This window comes from Nipponia nippon, unplaced genomic scaffold (genome assembly GCF_047370975.1).
Source record: "Nipponia nippon isolate SJK-2023a ecotype South Korea unplaced genomic scaffold, ASM4737097v1 scaffold_6, whole genome shotgun sequence".
Taxonomy (NCBI): Eukaryota; Metazoa; Chordata; class Aves; order Pelecaniformes; family Threskiornithidae; genus Nipponia; species Nipponia nippon.
The window spans coordinates 26489878-26512064 of NW_028262380.1; the positions used below are offsets into that span (position 1 = coordinate 26489878).

Here is a 22187-nt window from a genome sequence, read left to right on the forward strand (position 1 = left end):
TTGAGAGCTGACTTGAACAGATGATCCAGATGGGTACATTTGTTCTGGTGATGGTTTTTTTAAAAAAAAAAAACAACAAACAAACCACCTCCCAGCCTCTTTACTCAACCCCACATTAATTTCCTAAAAAATCCCAAAATATTTGACCCTATCCATCTCTTACTGACAGAGCTGTCAGGAGACTTATACACACTATAAACTAGCTCTATGACTAAAAACTGCTACTCCCAAATATTTTTATAAGCAAACAGGAAAATCTATTGCACATAAAAATACCACCAAGGTAATATGCTCATGTGACGTCTCAAAAAGCTGCCCTCACAGCTAAAAATATTTAACATTTATAAAGTTGCTTAATTAAAAAAGTAGTGGGTTTTTTTAGTCAGATGAAAGTTAGATCTGGAATGGCCAAATGCCAGTTGCTGAGCTATGTGCAATGGCTCCTCTGTTGGGAACTGCCATCATCTCTAGTATCAAAACTCCACCTGCAGATATTGGAGTATTGAGCATTAACTGTCTTTCAGAGTCAAGATGGTCACCCGGGTTATAGAGGAGAAGCAGAGGGAGGTTGCGCTCATTGACTTGCTTGCAAATCTCTTTGTCAGACCCTTGCAGATGCCCCCCTCTACACAAACTTGCAGATCTTGCATGCTAACGGTCTGAAGGACACAAAACAGAGATATTTTCAGTTTTTCACTTCCCTTAAGAAAGATATGCCTGCTGTCTTAACACAGAAACTAGTCGATAAGCTAGAATGACCCTTTTTTAAATTACTTGGACTTCATTCACAAACACATAACATTAACTCTAAGTAATTTACATAATTACAACTCTGGAAAACCTGAGTTTAAACAAAACAGCAAACTCCCTAGAACTGGATTGGACAAGCAGAAAAACAAAAGAGAAGACACAGATCCTATCTCTCATAGCCTGGCATGTTAGCACAACTCTATTCCCAAAACACTGTCAAAATTTGACTTCCTAAAACACTGTCAAAATTTGACTTCTTCAAAACAATCTTTTTTGCCCTTTTTTTTTTTTTTTACATACATCTCCAGTATGTTCAAGAGCAAAACCATCAGGCCTCAAAGTTCAGCACCTTGATAAACTTAAGTGTCAGTTAATAACGTGCCAAGCAGAGCAATCATTGACTCTGGCCACAAAGTCTAGTGAGGTTGCTGGAGAGCGCTGCATACCCAGGGCTAATGGAGATCTGCACCACGAAGTGTTGTTATGGGGTGCTAACACAGAGCCCCTTCCCTTCATCAGGTGGGAGTTTAAGGCGGCTGCTTTCCTCCATAAGGGAAGAAAGGGAAGAACGCAAGAAAGCATGAGTTTGCCAGTTTTGCTAGTGTCCATCAGAAATTCTAAGATTTGACTAAGAATTATTATTATTATATGTGTTTTTGAGATAATTCTTTCTTGACTTCTTTTTAACCTAGTTCTTCAGTTTTCTATAAAACAGATCTCTAATTGGACTCCCAATGCAGCAAAGTATCTAAGCAAGTGAAAACAGTTTAAATCTCATCTACATTAACACAATTACAATGTGTTTAAAATGACACACATGCTGGCTGGGGTGGACCCTACCTGCCTCTCCCAAATGTAGCCAGAGGTCTCAGTAACCTTCTTACCACTGCAGTTAATGCACAGAAGAGCTTTCACTGTGTTTTCACACTGCCTTGACGACACTCCCAAGTAATTCAACAATTTCTTTATTGAAACTTCCTTGTTTAAATGCAAATGAAGAGCAGAGCTGAGCCTACAGTGTTGAATGAACATAAATTGAAATGCCTTAACCGGATTTCATTTCCATGCCTTCCCTCTTTTCTTCCGTAGGGGAGATGTGTCATCATGAAATTTAAAAGAAAGTTCTCTAAGTTCTCTGCTTGTGTTTACAAAAGGCTGCTCACCTTTCTATTTGCCATTTTAAAAAATAACTAAAAAGAAACACATTCTTCATCAAAAAAAGTCCTTTATATCTATGCAGAAAGCAGTCACTTTGAAAAACGCCCAGTTGCAGACATGTACATTACTCCAGTTAGTGAAAGTCATAGTATTTGTATCCAACATCAGCATTAACTCACTAGCCATTTACACCAAAATATTCTGCACCAGAAAATAGATTACTACCTAGCGTGAAAAAACTTAGCATATAGAACAGCACCATATTAAACAGTTGTGCATGACTCTTGTTTTAATGTGGGCTATCTGTAATTACGGTGGCAGTACAGAATCCCAGTGATGGTTTTCACCCTGGCTGATCAGAAAGAAATTCTTCTATTCAGCCTCACTGGAGAAATTGCACAGCACAAAATGGACCAGGAGGGTCTTCGTTGACTTTGGTCCAGGGTGAAACCCCACTAGGGCTTTTTGGAAGAGGACTGTGGCCTGCTGAGCCTGCCAAAATATGTTTCTGTTGGATTTACCGACCATTCCCCTTATCTCCAGATTGTAAAAAGGAGGGAGCGTACTGCCTGTAAGCCTCTGGAAATCCTTCCCCCTCGGGTGTGGTACATCTGGCATTTTGGTGTACAGAGGATATCACAGGACACTGAAACATAAGGTCTTTCAGAAGCAGAACGATGAAGAAAAGGGAGAAATCAAGAAGACAGGGTTGTTCAGGCCCTTTTTATTGCTCCTCAGCACTGTCGTCTCTGATTTCCACCCGGATGACCCTGCTCTGCTACAGGGTGTGATAAGCCTCCAAGACAGGCTGCTCCTCCGACGTCCAGACGGCTGGGCATTGGCTATTCTTGCTGCTCCCCCGCTGCCTTCACCCACCGCTCTCCCCGTTTGTTTCTGTCATATTGATCCTCTCCATGGGATTTTTTCACAGGGTTGTCTTGAGACACCAGGTGCCCAGAGCTCCTTCCCTGCCTTCCAGCCCTCCCCTCGGCCCCCGTGCCTGCCCCCATTTCATGCTCTCTCCACAGAGAGCTCTGGCATCGGTGGTGCTCCTCATTTGGGTAGACGTGCTTGATCATCTCATGTTCCTCCCTACCAGACTGTTTTTGCAGCCACTGTGATTATGCTTATACTTGCAGCATTGCACAGTTGCAAACAATGTCCCCCTTGCTAAGACATTCCCACCTGACTGCCGATGCAGAACTAAGCTTTGTGCTTCAAGACTGACTGACAAGAAGTTTTAAGTAAAAACAAAGTAGTGGTAATACCTCCAGTAACTTCCACTGCACCTAATCCCCGCCATCCATGCTGATGGTACCCACCACCAAGCCAAACAAGCTTTCCATGCAGTAATCCCAGGCACTATTCCTACGTTTTCATGCAGATGTGGTGCTTGAAGAGACTTGTAGGGGTCCATAGGCACATCCTATAAATTTTTAGTACTGCAGCATGAGTTTTACCCTGGAACTCCATTTAGAGCCATGCTTGCCACTAGGTCTATTTGATGGCCCAGGCAGGCATAGCCCTATCAGATATAGCACTTACTCATAAGCACAGCCTGATGAAGTCCCTTCAGTATGCAGTACATCATAATGGCAATGTAGTTCCCAAGGATAACGTTAGCAGGAATAAACACGATGCCAGGTAGAGAAGGGTTTGCAGAATCAAGATTTTAGCTATCAATCCCACCGACTGACACCAATGGACTGAGTAATTCAATTAAACTCAACCTGTAGCTGCTTATCCATGAATTCGCTATTGTCAAGTCCTTAGTTTCAGCTTTATTTATGAAGTTATCTGCCCACACAGAGCTAACTACAGGTGTGGTTTGAACATCTCTGGGAGCCGTTAAAGTGGAAGAGCTTCATGATAGAGTGGCTGCCCTGAGTATTGCTTCAAGAAGCATTAACAAAAGTGCCATAAACCAGGTTAGAAAAAGCTGTTTCTGTGCATTGCAGAACATTTACATAGCAATTTTCCCTTTAAAGCATCCCCAGTTTTTCAGGTGAAAGCATTCAGTTCAGTAAGGCTTAGCATGATCCCAGCTGCCAGTCTGTCTAAGGGCTGCTGCTGGGGCTGCTTTCAGTTGCAATTACAAAAGCTGCCCAGAGGAAAGAAGATCCAAGCAAGATGTGCATTTTTTCTGGAGACCATTAAAAAATACATCACTGTTATAGTGCCACGGCATTTGTCTGATAATATCTTTGCAGGAGGTAGGAAGGACTGGAATAATGACTGTTCTCTGCAGCTCTTCAGAAATGATGAAAAGTCAGCACAGGCTTCACATCTGTGAAACATGACTTCCCTCACTCCACAACCAAAAGGTTTTAGTTTGAACGATGTGGTTTCATTTTTAAGCCAAATACTCATAAGATACAAGAGAGGCAATCCGATGACCTCTCAAACTTGATTCCTTCTAAATATGAAGGTTAAATGGCACTGCAGCTTTTGCTCAGCGTCTTTTGGTTTTCACTCTCATAGCCTGGGAGATGCAGGGAAGAAGACCAGTAAATCCACTGTAGTATGAGAAGTAAGCCTTCGTTTAGTCAGCCATTAAAAAAATTATTTCTGCTAAAATTATTGGTTATTATTTCTACTTTTGCCTTCCAGCGTGTAAGAAAATACTGTTTGATGTTGACAGTTGTTAAATACTGGAAGTAAAGGGAAACATGGTGACCCAGCACCGGGGAGGGGAGGGCAGGGCTGCCATTCATTTGGATAGATATGTTTAATCATCAACGATATACTGCACCCTGATCTCTGCAACATCTGACTTCTGATGAGAACATAAGTTCTGAAAGTTATTAGTGAAAGCAACAAATCGCATAAAGAAATATTCTCATTGAAACTACACATTGCAAAGGAGAAAAAACTAAATCAAGATCTAAGCACTCATTTCTCATTGACATCATTGGGAACTGCATATACATGCATCCAGCACAAAATAATTTTGGTAATTAAAATAATTGAAGTTACTTCATTTCACAGAAATTATATTTCATGTTCAGCTGCAATTCATGGGTTAACACTGTGTTATTTTAGCAAAATCGAAAAGCTGGGGTTTCAATGCATCACTAGTACTTACGCTCAGCTGGAAACGTGCAAGGGTAAGTTTGCTTGTCTCTAATCACTGTCCTTTAAGGTTTGTATTTTACCTTATCATTTCATTCACCGCAACAGAAAGAGGAAAACCAGCTTATTGGAACAAAAATGTGCTTCTGCAACTGGCTCTGAAAAGGTAAATCGTCTCCCTCAGAAAACTCTTACTCCTATAAAAGGCAAAAATCCCCCAGTAAAATCACACTTCTGCCTTAAGATGATAAACTAATTAAATGCTAATGTTTTAAATCTCTCCCAAAGGAACATGAAGGAGATATTCTGGTCACATGAGTGTTGTACAAGTTGACAGCTATAGAAAAGATTTTCTGATATTCAGAGAGAGAGAAGCAGGGAGCTGCATCTTCATAGAAGGACAAGACTCCTGCCAGAGACGGCAGACTGCTTGCTTTTCTGCCTCAAGCCCAAAGCATCCGCAATGGCCTTACCCAGGTGCCATGTGGCTGCTGTGTCATGGGGAAAAAATGATGACTATGAAGGCTCCCACTTGCAGTATATTCTTAAACAAAGAGGTCCAGCACAGCAAACCCCAAGTAACCTGTCTGATACAGGTGATTTGTTGTCAACGTCTTTGTAATGGGGAATCAAGGAAACCAATTGCAACATCTCATCCCTGGTGTGATGGCTGCTACACAAACAAGTACAATAAACAAATGAAAGCTGCTGGAACGAGCGCTCGAGTACAGGAGGTCGCTGCGGCATGGCCTGGATGCTCCTGATAGCACCCTCCTGGTGACAGCCCCGTCACCCGCCACCAGAGAGAAGGGGTCAAGGCTACTCCTGCCTCTGCGAGGGCACTGCTCAGCACCCGGGGCCCTGGCGCCCGCGAGCAAGCAGGTAACCCTGACACGTTCTGGAGAGAAGACAGCGCAGTTTTGCCATGTCCCTGCTAATCTTCTGTAATTCTGGTTGCATGGGGTTTTTTGTTTGGCAGTGTTTCTTTTTTTTTGCCATCTGAATAACTAGCCTCTCTACTGACGAAGTATCACTCCTTTCCAAAGTATCTGTAGAGATCATTCCCATTTCAGTATATCCCTTTACTATGGGCATTTCTGGTTCAAATATAAATCTTTATTCTTTCCTGTGAAGGGAAATTTGGAAAAGTGTCGCTGTGAGATCTCTGTGGCATCCATTATATTTTATTTTGCACAGGTCTAGCAGTAATGCCTGTGTCACAGGAACTGCCTTTAAGGGTGACGACAGACTTCTTTTTAACTAGCGACTCTGTAACCAGCCCAGGCTAAACATTATTCTCAATCTTTTCCACCTTGTATATCCCAACCTTAAGAGGTAACCTTAAGAGCTGTGAAAAGACTGTTTTAAATATAACACAGAAAAGACGCAGCTGATTTTGCAGACCAGGCTGTTCTCGTGATCCCTGTGCAGCCCGGCTCCTTTCAGCGTATGTACACAGGTTTAACCAACTGAAACTTGGTAAACAGCTGTGCTGAAAATGCAGCACGTGAAATGAAATCTCCTTGCTTCATTTTAGCACGTAATAATATGTTGTTATTACTGAAACAATTATTTAAGTTGCTCATAATTTACAGATAGTTATGACCCCCTTGTCCTGAAACCTGACTGTCTGATAATGTTTTTCCTTGATTCCTTGATTCAGAGATGGAAAGGGGTTGGAGTTGCTCCGAAAGAAGTCCTCCGTAGTGCAAACAGGACTCGAAGACTGAACGGGTTTTGTCAACAGTCCTATTCCTTCCATTTAAGCCACATAATCTCCCTTATAGTCACCAGCTAGAACCCTATCTTTGTATGAAAACAGACAAGATAACATTGTCATCACTGTCTTTTGGTTTAGATATTTATTTTTTTTAATTCTGTCTCTGTGAGCTCTGAGATAAGATTTGAACTGTTGCTTTAGTTACTGCAAAGAAAACTCCTACAGCAGTCCAATTTAGTGTCAAATACTGGAACCACCATTCCTGGGAGGAGAGGGCAAGAATCACACGTCAGCTATGACACAAAAGAAAATCACACGCTTTAATCATAGTCATGCTTTACGTCTACTAATACATCGACAGACTGAAACTACAGTGCAGCTTTTACCAAAATTTTTCCTGAATCATATTTCAATCCTTTAAAGCAGATATTTGTGCGAATCTAGGTGCTTTGTTCTCCAGTAATTTTTCCCTGCACTTTGCTCTAGGAGTTTTAGTACTGCTAAGGGCTGAAGCCACACTTACTACTTTTAATAAAGTAACATGTTACCACACTTCAGTACCGCCTAACACCACTGAGCATTTACTAAACATAAATAGCATGTCATGTGCAAGCCCAGTTAGCAAACACATCAAGAAACTCTGTCACATCAGGGAGGATTGAAGCAAGCAGCAAGCACTGCTAAGGCCTGACACTGATAAACTGGAAGCAACAAATTTTTTTTTAAAAAATCTCTTTCTTGCATTTTGCTTTGCACACAAATCATACTGTAAATAAACTGTGAATACTGTCTACATGTCAGTCACTTCACATCGAGCCCTTTGTGAAAACTCCCCTTTCAGGATTATTTGACAGTCACCTGGGATGTAAAAAGTGATTTCTGGGGAATCACCATATGTACATAAAGACACATCCAGACTAGCAAAGCACACATGGAGGATGGTTCCTGCATGAACAAGTCAGCTTCCACGGTGTGGTAGAAACTTTCAGTCATTGAGCAAACTCAAAACAATTACTTGAATTTATTCAGCTTCACCTCTCTCAGTGGCATACGCATACTAGGAACTTAAACCCTGATTTTCTTTTCTGTGTCTACGGCCTTGGAACATGGAAAAAATATTGAAAAAAATTGGTCATTTTGCCTATTTTTGCAAAGCTCGTTCAAAAATCAGCAAGTATTTTTCAGCATGAGTCACTACCCACATCCCTGTTGCAATTAGATTGCACATTTTCATTAGAAACTGTGACTCCTGTTTCTACTCTTCAGTTAGAAGATGAGCGGAAGCCAGCTGTTTTGAGTTTTATTAGAAAACCCTGAAGTTTTCAAATGCAACAGTGCATTAATTTTGTTTGGTTGGTTTTTTTAATTACGATACACCAAAATTAAAACAACTAGCTAATCAAGCATGGGTTAATCAACCCATGCTTTAGATGACACCACGCAGTCAACTACAGTTGACGCAAGCAAACTGCAAAATAACAATGCTAACTCCTCTTCTAACGTCTAGGGAGTGAATCATTGGCAAACCTTATAACCAAGCACTCTTCTGCCCCTGCCCTTCTGCGTCTCAAAGCTAGGAAAATGGAAGTGGAAAACGGTACCTGGGGAGATGATGGTGTGCTCCCGTGGGTGCTGGCTGCCGCCGTACTCTCGCTGTCTGCCTCGCCGGGCAGCCCAGTGCCTCCGCGGCCACGGCTGCCTGCGCGGGTCAATGTTTTACCAGGCTGTGAGCAGCTCGCTGTCCCACCCTCCCTGCAAACACCCTGTGGGGAAGGCAGCGCCGGGGCCACGGGGGCAGAGCCAGTGCCGAAAAGGTTACCCCTCTTCTTCCCGCCCTGTCCTCCACAGGGAAAACAAAGCACAAAAAAAAGAGGAAACCTGCTAAGAGGGGGATTTAGGGAAAGCATGCCATGAAGGGAAAAAAAAAAGCTACATAAACGATGCTATTAATAGATAATTTGTGGCAGGTAAGTCATGATAACCTTTCTCCGTATTGTTCTAAGGCTGTGTGCAAGCCTAGGCGTGCCTGGCTGAAAGCTGAGAGGGAATGCTTAATTTATGGGAGTACATAAATTTCCAAATAAATCTTTGGTGTAAGAAAGCCGTCATTCAAATGACAGATAAAAACCAAAATGACAACAAAAAGACCTGAAACAGCATGATAGAATAACGCAAAGGGAGCCTAAACACAAAGATGGGGGAAAGAAATGGCCAAGGCTACCTGCGACGGTTTACCTTGCAGGTAGAGGCTGTGCTCCTGCGTCTTGGCTTCTTGGGAGTGCCTCAGAGTTAAAGCTCTACCTGGGCTAGCCAGAGTTTCTCCATTCCCAGCAAGTTAACAATTACAAGCAGAGGGCAGCCAAAACAGGCTGGCAACCGAGCGCGGCGCTGACAAGGTGCCACCGCCGCTCCCCGAGGAGGAGAGGACAGCTGCCGAGCTTGGGAAGGACTCGGAGGCTGGGACTCAGTGGCTGCTCCCAACCTGGGAGACCCTTTCTGGACCTGGTTCAGAGATGTGTGCTCACGGAGCAGCAACAGGAAAATCTAGGCTACATTCTGTGTCCTGGTTTTGTGATACTGCCTTGTCTGTCATGGCCTTTCAGTCCTGGTTTGGGAGACAGTGATTAATTTTGTCTAATCTAGAATCCCTGACTTGAGCAGTGTGTATTTTAATGCACGTGTTTAAGGAGAAAATCTACATCACCGGCTGCTCTAGCTAGTCAGATTAGTTACTAAAACCTGCCACATAGTGCAACAAGGAGCATGTCCATGTGCTGGGTTTGCTGTTGATCTGGATCTTGTATGGCCTCACACAGGGATGGGGCTGTCCACGCTCAGTGATGCTGGGCTGAGGGACACCAGCCGAGTCTGGTCAGATTGGAGAGGCTTTCTCTGCCCGCTGGGCATACTACAGTGTACTCACGGGTGGCCAGGGGCACAGCTGTGTCCAGGTCACCATCCAGCATGCACGTGTGACACTGTTTGTCGGTGCAGCAACAGGCTGTGGCTGGACTCGAACAGATATGTTACTGAAAGCAGGAGTGCCTTCCCTGAGCCAGGACTCCTCAGGGGGCTTCCTCAGAGCCCAGGGCAAGCCCACAGGGGCTGATGTGTGGCCAGCTGCTGCGGCAACACAAGCTCTGTGGCTGCAGCCTGTGCTGCATGCCCAGTGCACCCTGCTCAGCTCTCCAAGGTGCCACCATTTGCTGCGGGTGCTTTCAGGTGTGGTGTTCCCTCCTGCCGGCCTGCACTCCCCTCCCCTCCCCTTTTGCCTGGAAAAGGAGAGGCAGAAGGGGAATCTCTCACACATTTGGTACTTAAGGCCACCATGGTGGCAGCCTGTGACTCCCTAGTAGGACAGGCTCTTGGCATGAGCAGAGAAGGCATATGGACTTCCCTACAGCTGCTAGACACAATCCTGCTGCTATAGGACAACCTGCAATGCCTGGCAATGTCTTTTGCATAAGCCTTATTAATTCCCAACCGTCAACTTGTATTCCCACTAGATAAAAAACCCTCACAGCTGCTTTACAGCATCTGCTCCCAGCCTGTGAAGAAGAGCGTTGTGACAAACACACAGGGGAGGGAGAGACCCATCTTCTTCTGCCAGCTTCTCAGGCTTGCAGAAGGACACTTGCCACATCATGGTAGCCTCTCGGTGCCTTGCTGATCCCCCAGCTGTAAGTGGAAATAATAACAACCTGCTATTCCACAGAGCTGCTTGGAGTCTTAGCTGCGGCTATCACCTCTGAGATCCCCAGGCAGAAAGAGGGGTATTATCTGAAAGAGCTTATCTGCACTTAAGACCTTGCCTAACCAGCTCTGGGGAGCAGGAACTGCTCATAGCAGTCTTGCTCCACCTGGTATCAAGAGCTGCTCCCAGAGAGGTGGACTAGGTGGGCAAGGGGGGAGGTCCAGCCATGCTGTTTCTCTTTCCTGCTTGGATAAGGACTCTACTCAAGATGTCTCAGCATATCTCTTCCCAACAAAACCTGGGGGGAAGAGATCATGTTTCTGCGAAAAGGTCTGCTTTTGGCAACCTGGTGTTTCCTGGTTGCAGCAGTGTTTCAGCAGAAGACTGGAGGAGCGCTGCCCACCCATCTAGATCAGATCTAGATTTTATCACTGCCACGTTTCATGTTGTGACACTGCTGGTCTGGTCTCCGGCAAGGTTGGAAACTGAGGCTGCAGTGGTGAGATCTGGAAGTGGAAGAGTGGCACGCTGGTACTCGAGTTATGGAGCCAGTTCAAATTTAGTTTGCCTGGCAGTGTAGACAAGGTCACTGCCTGTTATGGGAAGGTTGTACAAATACTCACTTTTCCACAGTGCTAATACTTCTGCGATGCATGTTAGCATGGTACAGGCCTAAGACAGTCAAATTATGTGTAGTATTGACCCACTGAGGCCAAAGGGCTCCAGAGAAACTCAGTTATCAGCTGCCAGGTGTAGCTATCACAGAAAAATGATGGCACTACTGTAGTACAGATGAAGTTGTATCATGTCACCCTGGACAAATAGAACAGTGGACAATCTGATGGGTCCTCCCACTAAATCTGCCCTTGTAGATAAGCTGATATAATGCAAGAGAAACCAAGCATTTTTTTTCATTGTTGCACAAGCAATAAGAAAAAAAATTATCTTCACTACATACCTCTGTATAGCTACCATCTTGTGAAAACTCAGTCTTTCATTCACACAAGCTTATGTAACCTTTTTTCTGATTTTCAGAGATTAACCTTTAAATGAAAATCTTCCAAAACCAGTGACTTTCACCTTTCTTTGTAGGAAAGTGAGAGCAGTAGTAATTTTTATAGGGTGTTACACCTGAAAGCAAGTTGCGAACATGAATGACTGGATTAAGTACTGTTGTGAGGCATTTCCCTGAAGCGTTGATGCCTTTGGCTCTTCAACAGGCTGGGGTAGGCTGAGATAAAGTAATTTCCCAAAGGTCACGCAGCAAGACAGTACCACGCCTGCAGTCAGCTCTGCAGGTATCATTGCCCGTGTTCCTGAAACGAGCGTGGTCGGCTTCTTGCCAACCCGAGTTTAACATGCTTCTCCTTATTTTCCGCTCTCAGAGATGAGGTTTTCACAACCGAGGGCTCAGAGAGAGGCAGGTGCTTCTCAGGAGGCCATGTCTGCCCCTGTGTCACCTGGTCCAAAGTTCCGCTTTCTCAGATAACCAGGGGTGGGTTTCTGATTAATGCCCCGCTGACAGGAGAGACTGTGACCCACGGAAACTTGGCGTTTCAGCCTCTTCTCAGCGTGCAACCTTTGTCACAGAGCACAGGTTTCAAGGGCAACGTAACACTCGCATATTTACTTACTGCAAATGGAGGAGGTGCTTGGTTGTACAGCACGCAGGCTGTAAACTCAAACATTAATTTAGTACAGACACTGTATAACTTCAGGCTGGCTTGGGAGCAAGTAAAGTAAAAGATACGGATGTTAAAAGTGAAAAAGCACCTAAAATTCACAGGCTTTTGGGCAAAGCACTTTCAATGAAACACCAATTTACTTACAAAATGTTAGCAGCCCTAACAATAAATAGATCAAACAACAAAGCTAAAACGTGGGGATCAGGTAACAGAAGGGGAAATTTCTGTGAATCTTAAGCGGGGTTTAATTTTGTTCCAGTTCTCTTTCAACAGATGCATTTGTATTTCATCCTGCATGGCAACACTTCCTTTGGAAAACAGCACGGGGGGCTACTGCAGAGGCTTTGAAAACTTCATATTCCCAGTAAAGAACCTCCTGTGTCTGAGCACACAGCGCTGTCAGGAATATGTTCAGACCCATCCCTAAGGAGTGTGTCGAAACCACCTCCCCAGGAAATACTGGAACAGCACTGATCGCCTCCGACTGGAGCTACGTCCCCTCCTCTGGAGCAGAAGGACTAGCAACTACCTGCTGCAAAAGAAACAGGTGGGAGGGGAAAAATAATCGCTGTGAGCTGTGGAAGATCTTTATCGTACAGGAAAAATAGCAGAGATGTGAAGCGTGAATTGAGAGGGCTCTTCAGCAGTGGCCTGAAGGTGGCACACATGAGGACACCTCTCCAGCTGTGGCTTTGGCTGGGTGTCTGGGCTCTCGGAAATCGTAGCTGGCCATGCCAGCAGTGTAAGAGCTACAGCCCTGCCATACCTACTCAGCCCTTTGGTCCATAATTTAGTATCTTGCGCTGAGTTTTCAGAGCAAAATGCCCTGTAGATCTCCATCTACTGCAGAATGAGTCCTCAGCACTGGACAGACAAGGTACTCCTCCAGATGCTAAGAGGAAAGAGATAGCAAGGGAACTATTTACAATTGCTATTGCTTCTGCTAGCTGATCCCAGAGCTGTTTTGCTAGTGGTTTCACTGGGCAGCAGTTCAGTCATCACTATTCCCTTGGAGGGAATAGACCTTGCAAAATACATGAGATATGTAGGAAAACTTGCTCACGATTCACAGAGAAACTGAACGTTGATGGGAAAGAATATTTGCAAGCAGTTTCTGTAGAGCTGATTTGTTAAACACCAGGTTAGCAAAGAACGGACAACACTGGTACAAAATCATACAATGCCAGGCTAGAAAACTCCCTAAAAAAAAGTGACTTTATTGAAAAAACAAACCACCCCATCCCACCTTTCTTGTTCACTCCCTTATTTACAGGTTTTTGCAAAAATAGTATTTGAAAACCTTATCATCCAAAGCTTTCAGGGAGAACTTCCTATTTTTACTTTATCTGTGTTTTGTATGACCACACTATGCTAGTGATTTAGCAACCTCACACTGCAGACAAATATTTCAAAATATTCCCTTCTTCGTAGCTGTTCAACCGCTTTTACATGTATTGCTGCATTGCATGATGCCACCCACAGTCACGCTTAGGAAAGGATCGCATTGGAAACGCTATGGTTTAAAATCACAGATGTGCATTCCCCATGGGTTTGGTTTTAGTGCAAAAGTCCCTCAGCTAAGCTGCTTCTGGGATTTCCCTGATGCAGCAATTACCGAACAGGGAAAATCTCAGGCTTGGACTTCGATGGTGCTGGTTTAGTAAGGATCCTTACTGGGCAGTTGAGGGGTCTGTGTGGTTTGGCTGCTTGAACAATGTCCCCATTGCGTCCCTGGTCCCTCGTGTCCACCTGTGCAGACTGGGAGCAGAGGAGCAAACAGGCAGGTTGGCAGTGGTCCGGGGGGAGATGCCCTGAGGAGCACTCGTGGCACTGGGAGTGCCTGGCAGGCACATCTGCTCTGGCCCACCATCGGGGTGGTGCTGGGTGCACATAACAGTGTCCGTAATGCATTGGGGAGCGCGACAGAAAGGTACCCTGGCAAAGCTGGAGAGCTTCTCAGCTGCAGTGGAAAATTATTACTACTTCAGTGGGAAAACCAGAGTGCATTGAACCATATTTTTAGAAGAACCCGCCTCTCAGCTAGGCACCAAAATAAGCCCCAGCTGAAAACAGAGCCTTATAGATTACCTGGGCACAGGTGTCACAGGAGGAGTTGCAGAGAGTGGAGTGATTTTATAAATCAGCCCCTTTCCCAGGGAGGTTGGTGTGGCAGCTGCTACCTCTCAGACCATGCTCAAGCACTGCAAATGCCAACCCAGGGCATCGGGCTTCCCAAGCGCCAAGCCACCTGCAGCAGCTGGGCCGGGTCCGCAAGGAGTGCCTCACAGTGCGTGCCATTTGCCACACAAATGTGCTGCCAGACGCGAAGGACAGGTAGAAAAAAGTGTTTCAGGGCTAAAGTATTTATAGGTTTCTCTGACAGTTGCTTACAAAATGTAAAAGTTTGAAAAATTAAACAACCCTAATATCAATATAGTGTTTTTACTGATTTTCTCCTTTAAAGGGGTACTACTAGCAAGAGAGATGTCTCCCACTTACATTTCAGTTATGACATTTTTAATTACTTGGTTAAATACACATATTATGCATATGAATTAAATAATTATAAGCCACAGCTTGGTATGTGACTTTTTTTTTCTAGAACTGTTTATTTTATACAGGAGAGTACTTGTATCAAAATCTATGGGCTGTCTGCTTATCTCTATATGTCTATTTATCTATTATTTCTCTTTCTGTCAAGACACATTAGATTTTAAAATGCTTTGGCAGATCCAGCTGGGTATGCGGAGCTGTAAAAAGTAAGAATTTCTAATAAAAGAGAATAAACGTGTTGATAACAATGCCTTAATTCTACTTTCTTGGGCTTTAACAGTGGAACTGAAACTAGTCTGTAGCCATTTTAGCAATGAGCAGTCTTCTCAGCACTGTCCTTAGTGCCTTATGTTAAATTTGGGCAAATATTTGCCATCAAATTCAGTGCCTAACATATGATGACATGAAACATCTTCATCAGACTCTGCAAGTGCAGCCCGTTGCTTTGAATGAACCCCAGGAGATAAGTAATGTTTCTATTTTAAAATAATGCTTAAGAAGATAGTACATATAGAGATTTTATAGCTGAATGGAAAAGCCGGGACTGAATCAGCCTTTCCAGCAGATACTGCCAAGTAGATGAATGAAATATTTTTTGTTCTTATTTGCTTTGCTGAGAATCTCAGTGGAGATATTGATACAGATCTCTGTGAGGCCAGTTCCTGAGGATTGTACTTAAATATTTGGAAGCTATTATTTACTGCTTAATTATCTCCATGCAACCAAAAACATCCCCCAGCTTCAGCACACAGATGCCTTTTACAGCACGTCCACCTCATCATCAAATTCAAGGCACAAGAAACATTCATAGATGAGTGGGATGAAGGTCTGATCCACGCAGCGGACCTCTTGCTTTCTGGTTTTCCTATTGTCTTCCCATAAGAGGTGTCTGGCTGCCTCTTGCTCCTCTCTTTTGGGGGAACCCCAAGGTGAAGGGAGGCCTCCTGAAACAGAAACAGCTTGAAGGGAGGAGGGTGCGTAGAGGTAGCAGCGTAGCTAAGACATGGCTGGAGCTAGACAGGCAACCACAAAAATGTGAGGAAGATTGAGGGTGCTTAGGATGGAGTCAGGGACTTGATAATTGTCTGGAAGGAAGTTAATAGAGAATCACAGAGATTAACAGGAGTGTTTCAGGAGGAACAGGAGTTGTGAACTGCTTACAGGGCAGGCGATCGCTGGAAAGGAAGGTGGGGTACAGCTGGAAGGCATCTTGCGCACAGAAGGGATGAGAGGAAATCCATAATTTCTGAAGGGAAAGAAAAAATATGATTGGGCAACCCAGCTGCTGGGGTGAGGTAAGGTGTTTTGGATAGACAACTAATGAGACATAGTAATGCTTGTGAGAAAGGAGACAATGTATGGTCTACAAGGAGAAAATGAGGGTTGAATTGGAAAGAGGAAGCAGTAAATACAGAATTTACAAATGCTGGCTCTAAAGAAATGTGAATGTGTCAGGTAAAATAATAGTGTACTGAACGGACATGTCCAAAAGGACAGCTAGTCCCTGGGTGAAGGAAGAATTAGTGGGTCATCTGCTTTCAACCAAGGCATTTGGCACCACTTTACTGGGTGCTGGAAGTCACACTGGCACAATGGTGAAAGAGATGGAGTCCACCTAGAGAGAAGAGGAAAGGAGCCAGAGGTGACAGTGCAAAGGAGCCCAACCGCAGAAAAACAGGGAGATTTCGGCCAAAATTACTTGTGTGGTGGAGCTGGTCCTGGGGCAAGGGTGAAAGAAAGAGTGGAAACTGGAGGGGTAATGGTTCAGAAAGAAAAATTAAAAAAAGAACCTTTTTCCTGTTCATGATAAAAATCACCCCAAGGAGATTTTTCTTACTTATTAAAAATCTCCACATAAAAGGAGCCTAGGAGAACCAGCAATACCCTCTCTACAGTAGCTACCTCTCATGTGCAAACAAAATATGTTGCTAAACTTGTTTTTTCCTATGTAAGGACTAAAACCAGATATCATTTACTCCTATGCACACACAGCCAGTAATACTTTATGCTTGTAGTGTTCCTGCCTATTGTACGAAAGCTGAAGACCTGAATAACACAATGTTCTGTACCAGAAAACTGCAGCATTTTCCCAGTGTAGCAGTTTCCCAGAGTAGTTTTATGGTATTTCTATTTTTTAGATCTTCTGTTAACACTCAAAGTGGATCTGTTTTTCCATGCAAAGGAATGATTTAAGAGGAAATCTGTAATGCCTGCTCTGGCAAGCACATTGATGCATCTTCTGAGATCAGTGGTAAATTGCAAACTGTGCACCAAACGATCTGCAATCCGGCTGTCCTGAGGCTTGCAGCATGGCTAGTGAGAAAATCCTGATTCAAACTCCCAAGTTATAAAATCCATCTTGCTCCTACGCATGTTTTTAGAATCCAAAAACCTTTCACCAAATTCTGCAAAATTCACGTTGCAACCTTTTAGCTTACACAGACACTATTTTGTTAGCTGACACACAGAACCCTGCTCTGCTCATTACTATGAAATTGGGAGCCGTTGGATATGTATATTGCACTGAAAAAAGTGCTGTCTATTTTTCAGCACAGGTGCAGCTATTTGTGGTTAGCTGTGTCTCAGTCTGGCTTACCTGCAGGCTAGACTTCAGATTTGAGGCTTGGATTTGATTTATGTTAAAACTGAAATTACACAGTTTGCTCTCACTAACCCTTGCACAAGATGGAGGGACTCTCAGGACCAGCTTGTGCTTGCAAGACTTCTCCTTTGTTAGAACCTAGCCCCTCTGAGGACAACAGTTTGCATTTGAGTTGAGCTGCATCTGTACTAGAGCCAGATCTTTGGCTTTGTGGATTCAGAAAGGTCCCCTAAACAGTAAGGATTTCAACACCTGCAATGAAAGGACGCATTTGATTCAATACAGCTCTGTTTATTCCATGTGGATATGTGGTTATATTTTTCAGAGCATTGAAGCTTTGCCTGTGTTGTGCACTCCTAGCTGGGTCATTTTTGTGGTACTGCATGTCAGTCATGGACAGCTAGATTTTTTTTGGTTTCTTATACCTGGAGGAAGAGATGTATGGAAACCGTTGTTCTGATAACATACATTCAGAGAACTAAATGGATGTTACAGACCATTGTGAAGAGAGATGACAAATCATATTGTAATGATTACCAGCACTCCAAGTATCACCAGATCATGAGAAAGGTCTTAAAAGATGCCTTAGGAAAGATTGCTAGGTGGCTATCTAGCAGTCACCCCACACTAATAATTCCAAACCCAAACAAACCTGGCAATGTTGAGAAGTGTGAGAATGGTATTGCAAACCTGAAAACAGGATTTTTTCATGACTGATTTTACTTTTATTTTTCTTTCGCAACTTATCGCCTGAATCTAAACCCAAACTTGATTGGTATTTTGGAATTAATCCTGAAGTATTGTGCAGTGATAGTCAGTATTTCATATTACAGTTACATACTTGTGGGCTTTTAAATACTATTAATGGCTTACACTTGCACAGCCTTTCCCTTGAAGGAATCCCAGCTCACTTGCTGAAGTATTTTCACATAGTGTTTTCACCTCTTTTGATATGCAGTCAGCTCTGAAGGAGCACACAGTGTGAAATGATTAAAGTTAGAAATTAAAAAAAATACTGGGTTTCATTGAGGTTACTGGGAGCATTTTGAGAGATGATAGAACGCATTTATCTGATCTCACGTGTTAGCGAGCTACTCATTGAAAATGTAGGGAAGGTTATGCTTGGGAAACTGAGCGTCTTGGGCACTTTTAAAGATTTTCTTCTTACTAAAGTACCAGCAGCAAGCATCATTCATCCTAGGAAAAGTCAGAAAGCTCTCATCTATTTCATTATTAAAATAAAAAAAAAAGGTTCTAGATCACGAATAGCGTTTCCATATCCTCACCCATTGCTCAGGTTGGATGCAGGGAGACATGACTGCTCGAAAGTGAAGAACTGCGGAGGATGAGAACAGGTCCAACACAACAAAGAGCAACATCTCTCCTGTGTTTGGTTTGGGGCCAGCCAAGACTGTGTCGGCAAATTTCCTATTTGCCACTTATATTTGCTTCACTAAAACTAATCATTTATGTCCTGCTAGACACCAGGTTTGTCTGAGCCAAGGTAAGAAGTGCTATTGCAGTGTCTTTTGTAGAGCTACAGCACGCAGCCGGTGAAAGCCTGCCCTACCAGCCGGCACCACCTCCGACCAGCCTCATTCCTCTCTGCAAGCTCATTTCTGGTTTGGGGCACCGGTTCAAGAGCCGGACTTGAGAGCCTGCCACCAGGGCGGATCTCCTGCAGTCCTCCCCCTGCCCTGGCATTCACTTCCAGCGTGGCCGGGAGGATGCCGGGAGAGCGGCAGGCAGCTGGGGAGCGCCCCACTGCCCCAGCCGGGCTGAGCCGTAACCCCAACACATTTAGGGGAAAGGTAAGATGTTTCTTCACGCCAGGCTTCTCTCAGGAACGAAGGCAACGGCATGTTGGAACAATGTCACTCCTAGACACAAACAAGTGAGGGCAACTCAGCCAGTACAAATAAACAAATACAAGCACAGAAGGAAGAAAAATTGCACCTTTTGGATTTGCTGCTATTCTTCACGTGCACATTTGACACTTAGATGCTATTACGATGGATGCCACAGTTCACTTATTGATTAAATCCCAGTTACTGAGCCCATTTCTAGTTCTTGGCTAATGCCACTTTATTGACAGGTTGAATACAATTTCATTTGCTTATGGTTAAGTAAATCATCAGTGTCAATCAACATTTTCTTACAGTGCTAAGCCCACAAAAAATGTGCACCAGGCGGTGATGAATATAAGTCCCTGGGATCACACCATGTGTGAGCCTGAAATTCCAGGCTATGAATCAGTCTGCGGACTGTGTGGCAGAGCCTGCAGTGATCCTTTGCAAAAAATGGCACATGGATTAACACTTGCTGAAACTTCATTTTCATTGGCGTGTTAGTCAATGTTTTGGGTGTTAGCATCTTGCTGATTGCATCCTTTGTTAAGGAACAGAAAAGAAAGTGGTAGCTCGCAGCTCCTTTGGCATGCAGATCTCCCACCCATGCTACTGTATCTCTGAGGAGAAGAAAGGACAGAGAGATGGATTTAAATTCCCAGAGCTGTACCAAGGAATTGCTGCTGTTTAAACAAGCTCCCTCCATCCCTGTGCTACTCATGATGCTGCTGGCTATCAGGAGCTCTGCAAGCTTCTGGGCTTCTGCAGCCAGCAGAGCAGCTGGTGGGTATCCTGAGGGAATTTATTTCTAGTGAGCAAAGCGTCTAATGTGTCCTGTACCCTTGGTTAGCATCCCTTGGGTGCCGTACAGGACAAGCCAACACGTCTATTCAGTCCTGGAAGCTCTGCTCCTTCCACACTGTAACTGGAAATGGAGGCTAAGCGGTTGTATTGCCTTAATTCTGCTAAAATCCCTCCCTTGCCATCTGTAGGCCCACATGAAGTACTATATGCAAGGAAGGAAAGAAGATAAATGATGTTCCAGAGAAGGTGAAAGGAATTCTGCACAGCCTCGTTAAAAACGCATATCCCTGGGAAACAGATTTCTAGAAATTAAATTTTCTACTGCTTTCATTCCAGTTGAGTGAAGAAGGAAATGGTGGGACTACAGCAATTGCCCGTTTCATATTATTGGTGACATTCCTTTAGAAACCTGTGTCTCCAAGGTCTTTTTTGCCTTGTGACTAAGATGTAGAAGCAATATCCAAGTTAAATGCCTGCATTTCTAACCTAAAGAAAAACGATACAGTGCTCAGTCATGCAAATTAACGTATCAGTCAGAATCCACCGAGTTGTCTGGGATATCAGGTTATGATTTGAGACAACTTCTTTTAACCTAACGAATCTGCATTCTTCGTTAAAGCAAATTAGCATAATTCCACTACAGTCAAGGTAGCTGTACTATTTCAGATATGTTCTTATACTGTGCTTATCATCTGAGGGCTTTACAGCAGAGCTTTAAGCAATGTGACTAATACCAGGAATAAGTTGCTTTTTCCCCTCTGAGACAAAAACTAAAAATGCTATAGCAGTTAACACAACTTAAAAAATGCAGAAACCGTTTATAAAACTTTTTATAAAAGCCTGTATCCCAGGCAGTACAGATATGTATACACCTCCAAAACAGTCTGTATGAAAACATTCCCTGACTCCCTGCAGCCACAGAAAGGAAACTCACAGCTTACGACGACATGTGTTTGTGCACACATTTGGCACAATTCTCATGCTTTTGTGCATGTATCTGTGCACAAAATCTGCAGTATCACTGTGGTTGCTTTCTAAAAATTATTTATTATTGTAAAAAGTTTTAAAAATTGTTCCTTTAAATAATTTTTTTAAAATTCGTAAGCAATAGGTATATCAGAGTGATTTTTTTCTGATTTCATAACATATATTGCTTGTACTGTGCCACATTGGCACTCAGATTATAAACCTACAAAACACAGTGGGCCAGAATCAGCCGGGCAGAGTCTCCCCTCCCCACAGCTTCAGGCTTTAAGGCAATGGAATTGCACTGATGTAATATGCTTTAACAAAGTGCTTATCATTGCTGGAGAATAAAAGAGGGGGATAAATAATGCTTTTTTTTCTGGTGGCCTGAAGATAAGCAAGTTAATTTAAACTACTGAGTATGATGTTTCCTGCTATATGTTCTCAAGCACAAGGGCAATACAAGTTTCACTGCTTTGCTGTGAAGGGTGTTTTACTTATTTAGAGGATAAAGGAAGAATTGGGAGTAATTTTTTAATGTAGAAACTTTGCAAAAATTATTTTAGTTGCATAAAGGAAAGCACAGAGCTCAATTCTGAGTCTTCCTATGCACAGAAAGAGGGACAAAAGGGGGCAGGGGACACAAAGAAGAAGGTGCTCTCGGCTAAGTCAATCTTGTCAGGCTAGTTTAACAGGATTAAAAAACCTTCCTAGCATAAATAACTGAGAACACTACGGCACATGTAGGTAGCATGGCTTCAAAGAGCTTAGCCTGCATTTTACTGGACCCCCAGCCAACATACACCATCGTGCAATGCTCCTGCCACTGAGCCCTACTGTCTTCCTCTGCATCTGGTACCTATAGCCATGGTATAGCTGAGGGAGCGACCTGCTTCCCCACAGGTACTGTGGTACCACTGCTCCCTGCAGTGCTCTCCCCTCCAGCTCGGCACGGATGGGAACACAGAGCACCTTGCACTCATCTACACATCAGAAAATCAGCACAAAAACTGTTCATCATCCAAATAAAAACATTAAGAACAGTGTTATTATTTCAGATTTTTGGGGCCAATGTAGCACAGTAATCTGTCTGCAGCAGTGACCACAAACTGAGCCCTACAGAAGAGCAAGAGCAGGGCAAGCATATGCGATCTTTCCTGCAAGTCCTCTTCCAGCCTCCAACCACTTTCAGCTCAGGGCACTCCTTGAGCCTGATGTAGTTTGCCCAGTGGTGGACCTCTCTTCCAAGTACTTGCCCAGTCCTCCCTTGAACGCCTGCAAAAACTTCTGCAATTATCATACCCTTTGGCAAAGAGTTTCACAGATCTAGTATTTG

General features: G+C 43.7%; 1 protein-coding gene across 10 annotated transcripts in view; it reads right to left on the bottom strand.

The window, feature by feature from the left end:
• Positions 1-22187, bottom strand: part of RBM47 (RNA binding motif protein 47) — an 86511-nt gene that overhangs the window by 41504 nt on the left and 22820 nt on the right. The window contains exon 1 of one of the 10 annotated variants that reach the window (XR_015699740.1): positions 8302-8390. The exons of the other annotated variants lie outside the window; for them this stretch is intronic. The gene's annotated coding sequence lies outside the window, so the exon portion shown is untranslated. Of the gene's footprint in view, positions 1-8301; positions 8391-22187 lie in introns of those variants that run through there. 10 annotated transcript variants of the gene reach the window in all.